The sequence below is a fragment of the Asparagus officinalis genome, chromosome 4 (assembly GCF_001876935.1).
Source record: "Asparagus officinalis chromosome 4, Aspof.V1, whole genome shotgun sequence".
NCBI classification, from domain to species: Eukaryota; Viridiplantae; Streptophyta; class Magnoliopsida; order Asparagales; family Asparagaceae; genus Asparagus; species Asparagus officinalis.
In genome coordinates, this window is record NC_033797.1 from 84,588,686 (window position 1) to 84,596,229 (window position 7,544).

The window sequence follows — 7,544 nt, forward strand, 5'->3', positions numbered from 1 at the left end:
GAAACTGGAAGTCTGGCCCAGCCCGACTCATGGTCGACCGTAGACACACATGCGGTCTACCAGAAAGAATGACTGAAACACAGTATCAACTACAGGGTTTGGTGGTCGACCGCAGAACCCATCACGGTCGATCGTGGCAAACGAGCGAGACCAAAAGCGCCTATAGGTTTTTGGCGCTCGGCCGCAAAGTACGTCGCGGTCTACCACGAAAAGTCCAGAGACTTTCCCTGAGCTGTACACGTTCGCGATCGATCGCGGCTGTTAGGTCTCATGTTTATGAGCCTACTATATAATCTTGTTTTTATGATCGCAAACAATTCCTAACAATGTGTGTCGAGTGTTTGCATTTGTTTTGTTAGGTAATCTACACAAATATCTCGTTAGAGGTTGGATGGATTGCGCCATAACAATCATATCAAATGGAGATTGACGGAAATTATGGAGTGAAGTCTATGCATACTAGTCAAGATCCAAGTTCAAGCTTCTTCTATATTTACCAAGACAAGCTACAATGAAGATCAATCAAGCTTGGGTAAATTAAGTTTAGGGTTTATATAATGTGTGTTAATTCTATAAGCTCAAATATACACACACATTACATTTGTGAATTTTCATGAAAATAGGTGTTTTTATGCAAAATACATTCAAATATGTTTTGGTCTATACAAACCATGTTAACATCTTTTATTATGTCCATAAAATGATTACACAAGTTTTTAGAACTTGTTTTGAGCTAAAATGGCAAAAACAACATATTTGAAAAACATGTATTTCAGCACTTTTGAATATTTATGAATTTTCATAAATGGTAAGAGCAATTTAAAAAATTCATTTTCCAACATATTCATATTCATGATTATGAACTTTTCCTGTATTCAAACCGGGTGTGTCGATAGTGCTTATACAATTTGGAAATTATTTGAAGCACATCAAGGGAACTTGGAGGCGATTCGACGATCTTTAGCGGTTCCCTCTTCAAGTTCACATGGAGCCTCTTCATGCACATGGCCACTAGGCGATAGCCCTAGTGAGGTATGCGAGTCCGATAACGAAAATAATCTTACTATTGATAAACTCGCACATGGTTATGAATTGTTAATGCATGATTATAAGAAATTATAATGTAGCTACATTAACTTAAATAACAAGCATGTAGAAATAAAATCCTCTCATGAAACACTAGTCACTAAGTTTGATCTCATTGCAAATGAAAATGTAAATCTTAAAGAATGCAATAAAAAATTAAAATTGGAAAATGCTAGTTTGTTTGATGCTAAATGTGATGCTATATTAGAAGTTGAGAACATTAGAAAAGAGTTTACTTCTTTTAAAATTGATCATGCATGTTCTACTTCTAATAACAATGCTTATGTGAAAAATGATGAGTGGAATCAAGTTAGAAATAAAATATCCACTTTAGATTCAACATTAAAAACTTGCAGTGTAAATAACAACAAGCTTATGGACTTGTGTGCAAAGTCCCACAAAAATATTTCTAAAAAACCTATTCACTATGCACACAAGTATAACAAAATTTACAAGTGTTCAATTTGCGATCGTAAAGGCCATATTGCTAAATTTTGTTATAATGCACAAAAACCTAACAAGCCTAATCATGTTTGTGCATCCTATCAAGCTTCTCCATCCCATACACATGCACACACACATAGTGATAACCATAAACATGCTCATGTGTAAGTGTAAATTTTGTGATCATTTTGGTCATTTGGCCAAGTATTTTTTTGATTTAAAAAGGAATTCTCTTTTGCCAAATGATTCTAAAATACCACATGTGTTTAATTACAATGTTTGTGGTAGATTTGGACATATTGTAAAATTTTGTTATGATTTGCAAAAAGCTTCTATGTTGCAAAATGTTCCAAATAGACCCATGTTTAAAAGTATTTTGCATTTGCAAAAAGCTTCAAATAATTCACCTTTGTTTGCAAATGTTCCACGTGCACATCCACATGGTCAACATACACAAATGCATCCTCTTCATTGCACTTATTGCAATCGAATAGTTCATTTGCATAATTATTGCTATGACTGGATCCGTGCACAAAATATGCCCAAAAGGGATCATAACCCTAGGGCTTTAAGTTTTAATGATAGGGTCATGTCCCTAGACTCTTAGGTACCAAGAGTAATTAGGTACCAAAACATGTTTAATTCTTTAAGAACAAATTTTTTAGCTTTTAGTTTTTCATGTTCTTAAAGATGATTTTTAATTTAAGTTTTATAAACAAATTGAAACAATTTTATATTTGGTATTTGATTTAAAAAGTTATCATTCATATTTTTTTCATGATTCTCTTTCATAGATTTTCATGTTTTCATCCTTTATGAATTGATACGATTTTTATCAAGATGATTTTTTTTTTGCTAAAACATCATTTTTGTTAGTATACCTTGTTTTTAATTTTTAAGTTTGAACAATATGTTTGTGTTTGTGGGATCATTATAAAACACTCTTATGATGATATTTATGTGTTTGAGCTTCCGGATCATCTATTTGTGGTTTATAATGTATTCCTTATATGATTTGATCAAGTTTTATAAAATAGATTTCTTCTATTGATCAAACACTTTTTAGATATATACTTTGTTTTATATTTGCATATGAGAGGGTTATATGTTTGAGCAACCCCCAGGAAGTTTACCGGATGCTAAAAGCTTTATTTCCGTTGAAACTTATTTCAAGAGCTTGTTATGCTCACCTCTCTTGCTTTTGTCAAAAATGATACAAATATACACTTTGAATTTTTTTTAGTATTATTTGAGGCTTTTATTTGAACCTTCATGAGGTTCATGATTTCACTTTTTTCTTGATGTACTCTTGTTTATATCCAAATAATGTTTTATGATTGGGTATTGAGACACCTTCTGTATATCTATTTGTGCTCTCAATCAATCATTTGATGTTTTATGATGGAAAATTTGTAATTTTTTAAAATCATTTGATGTTTGATTTTCTTTTAACTTTTTTGAAATCTTTTAGGTTTTAGACCATTGTGACACTTTGTATTAATGATACACATATGAGTGATCACTTGGTCTTGTATGTGAGTGGTGTTTATCATACTTTTATCTATGCTTGCTCACATATGTTTGCCATGTTCATAATTTTATATTTTCCATATGGTATTTTGATAGGGGAGCAATCCCTATATCTCCTTATGTTTTATACTCACCCGTGTTTATTGATAGATGGAGCTTTCGTTCTCTTATTCTTTTGTTTTTTCCCATTTTGATGTAGCCAAAGGGGAGAAACAAATGGATTGTGAGTATATTTTAAGAGTATTATGCTTTATTGTATATCTTATATACTCTTTGTGTAGATTATTTATCATCATCAAAAAGGGGGAGATTGTTAGGTCTCATGTTTATGAGCCTACTCCATAATCTTGTTTTCATGATCACAAACAATTCCTAACAATGTGTGTTGAGTATTTGCATTTGTTTTGTTAGGTAATCTACACAAATATCCCATTAGAGGTTGGATGGATTACGCCATAACGATCATATCAAATGGAGGTTGGCGGAAATTATGGAGTGAAGCCTATGCATACTAGTCAAGATCCAAGTTCAAACTTCTTCCATGTTTACCAAGACAAGGTACAATGAAGATCAATTAAGCTTGGGTAAATTAAGTTTAGAGTTTATATAATGTGTGTTAATTCTATAAGCTCAAATATACACACATATTACATTTGTGAATTTTCATGAAAATAGGTGTTTTTATGCAAAATACATTCAAATATGTTTTGGTCTATACAAACCATGTTAACATCTTTTATTATGTCTATAAAACGATTACACAAGTTTTCAGAACTTGTTTTGAGCTAAAATGACAAAAACAATATATTTGAAAAATATGTATTTTAGCATTTTTTTATATTTCTGAGTTTTCACAAATGGTAAGAGCAATTTAAAAATTTCATTTTCCAACATGTTCATATTCATGATTATAAACTTTTCTCAAAGTTTTACATTTTTTAGAATTTATTTGCTATTTTTTAAGGCTATTCAAAGTTGGTTTTTACTATTTAAAACAGGCTGATACCACGTTATCAGTCGACTGATGAATGTGTTCAATCGACTGAAAAAAAAACACCTGGAATAGTTAAAAGTTTCTGTTGCATTTTGGTCGACTGACCAGTCGACTGATGATCCATCAGTCGACTGATAAATATCGTCAGTCGACTGATAAATATCGTCAGTCGACTGATGAGCTGAAAAATGCCTACAACGGTCAGCTTATCAGTCGACTAATAAAACTCGTCAGTCGACTGATGGCCTATAACGGCTATATTTTTAGCCTTGGTTATTTTATCATTTTTGCTGGTTTTGCTTGGGTTTTGTGCCTTGGTCCTTCGTCCTATATATGCCCCATTTTATTTCATTTCTGAACTAAGAGAAAGAGAGTTTAAAAACAAGTTTTAATGGTGGTTTAAATTTGTTTAAGTGTTTACAAAATTGGTTTTGTGAAGATTATTTCATAAGAAGAGGAGATCATCTTTGGTTTGAGCTTTCCATTTCACATCTCCATATCTCTTGTTCTAGAGAAGTTTTCTCAACTCATTTTTCTAGCTGATTTACATTTACATTGTCATATTTATATTTACTAGACTTTAATTGAGTTTGATTTTATTTTCTCATTGCTTACACACACAACCTTTGAGCTTAAGTATTTTCACATATTGTATAATTTGGGGTTGTGGTGAGTGTAACCTTTAAGAGTGAGCCTAAATTGTGTTCTCATCTATTATAGAGAATAAATATTATAATTGAGCCTTATTGTGAGAGTATCACTTTATAATACACATTTACACCGAGAGGAGTGTGTGGTGAGGACGTAGTCGATACCAAGAGCAGTGGCATCGGTAGTAAAGCCTAGAGAGAGGTAGTAAAGCCGAGCACTTGAGGGAGGTGATACGTGAGGACCAACACTTGAGGTTGTAGTTTGTGTATGTACATTGTGAGAGATTTGTAGAGTTTTCTGTGAGCTAGAAAACTGAGTGTGTAGAGAAGTTTTGGCTTTCAAACCGGATGTGTCGATAGTGGAGTTCTCCCCGGGAGTGGGGTGTGAAGACGTAGGACGGAAGGTCCGAACTCCGTGATTATATTATTGTGTTTGGATTGCTCTTTGTGTCCACTATTTGTTTATATTGTTTCTTATTTATTTTGCCCTTTGCATATATATCCTTGAATATATATTATTGAATATCATCATTGTTAGGATATATTTGTTAATTAATTTTAATCGGCATTAATATCTAATAATATTAGCAATAACCCTATTCACCCCCTCTAGGGTACTTTCAGCGGCGTCACGTGCGGTCAACCGCTGGAAGTCCAAAGTGTTTCCTGCAGCTTTTCCTATACTCTTCGACGTTGCCGCCTTCAACGATTTCGTCCACGTCTCTATTCTCAAGATACCATGAGCATCATCTATCCTCAAGCTCCCATGAGGATCGCTAAGCTCCCGAAGCAAGGAAGAAGATACACCCGTATCATAATCTTTCTTGAGTTGTCGGCATGTGTCCCACTCTATGCCAGATCAAATATGATTAGAGGCCAGACGACTCAAACCGCTACTGCGGCTGACTGCATAAGCCAACAACTTATATGGCCGACTCGAAAGGTGGTACTTTCTGACCTACCCACCAGATCGATCCTATAAGCACTGGCACTCAGCCTACTGTTTCAGCCGGTAACACGTATAGCCGAGTAAAAAGGTGGTATTAGTTGGCCCTCCACCAGATGACTTTGACTTTGACTTGAGCTTCGGGCACTCTCTCTTCCAATGTCCTTGTTCCTTACAGAATGCACACAGGTTCTTCACTAATTGGTGGTGGCCCCTTAACTTTGACTTGTTCCTATTACCACCTCTCGGATATGGACATCTGAAATCTGAATAATCTTCACATCAAGTGTAACCGATTCTCAATACTCTTCGTAAGGTATTTATTATTAAGAATCTCCCACATCTTCATCACAGACGTCACCCCAATCACATCATATTTCAGTTCTTGTTCCAAACAAAACCTGATAACCCCACAAGCATTCCTATTCATCTTGTCCCATATCACCTCATCGTATTTCGGTGTCCTCTCATAGACCATAATGGTCTATTCTAAATTTTGAGCATTTAGAGCGTCCTGTATGTCGCTTATCCAGAAACCAAAATTTATTTTGTCATCATACTTCACCACACTAATCTTAGTATTTTAAAATCCAACTTGAACTGTACTCTCCTTCGCCTTGCTGCATTCACCAACTTCTTCTCCCATTGCAAACCACTCCAAACTGTAAAGAAATATTCAAACTTTAATAGAAATTAAGAAATTACCCAACTGAACCTAGATAGGATTCTAACATGATCTCCTAACCATATGAGGAAAGCGAGATCTTCAACGATAACTCCTTAACGCCATCCCACAGAAGCCTGGAATTCTAAGAACCAAGCTTGCACAATGAATCTTCCTCCACCCATTGTCAAAACGCTAGATCTCAAATCTAGAGCTCTGATACTAATTGTAGCATGCTTTACGGAAGTGTGCTCGACAAGCAAACGAGTTGGCGTGCAATGAGGGAAGAGAACCAAAACAAATACGAGTGCAATCCAACAAATACGACACAAATCAAACCAAACATAGAGATTTACGTTGTTTGACAATTGCCTATGTCCATGGGGAGAGGATGGGGAGATTTTACTATATGAAGGAGAAATACAATAGGTTACAACTCACAAAATCACTCAAATATAACCTTAACCAAAGCTCTCAACTCTCTCACATTATCTCCTCTCAAAGTGCTCAAAAGTCTCTCCTTTCTCTGCTTAAGAAATCCTAAAAAACGTGTTTGTATTTATAACAAACACCAAATCCAAAACAGACCAGGAAAACCAAATTTGGCCCATAACCGATTCGCGGTCGTCCGAACATAGATCTGCGGTCGACCGGCCAGAAACTTTGATATCAGTCCTGTAAACAGCATACTTTCGGTCGACCGCACGAACGTGGCTGGTCGACTGACCCGAACAAGGTTTTGGACCCTGTATTGTGCACGAAATCGGTCGACCGACCTGCAACCAACTGTATATGCTGATTTTTCACGTTTTCTTCAATTCTTTCGCCGTTTTCAACACGAACATCCTCACGAAACCCTTAAAGTTTGAAGCATTTGTCAAGCTAAAGCACATTATGGGATTGAAGACTTTAAAGAATTTGGATTAAGGGGGAATATTGAAACTAATCCAAATTCAATTAGGTTATCATTAGTAGTTAGTTCTATCATTAAGAGTTTACTTCTATTAGGAATTGGTTAATATATCTAATCTATAGTATTTCGTTGCTTTATCTTTAGAAGTTCATGTCATATTAGAATTCTTATAATATTTGATTGCTAAACTATTTAAATGGTATTGTAGCCGAAAGTTACTATAGCAGCAGCAAACAAAAAAGTGACCAACAAAAGATTAATTTGTTTGTTTCTCCCAATAAATCTCTCCTCATATATACTATAATTCTATTAACTTT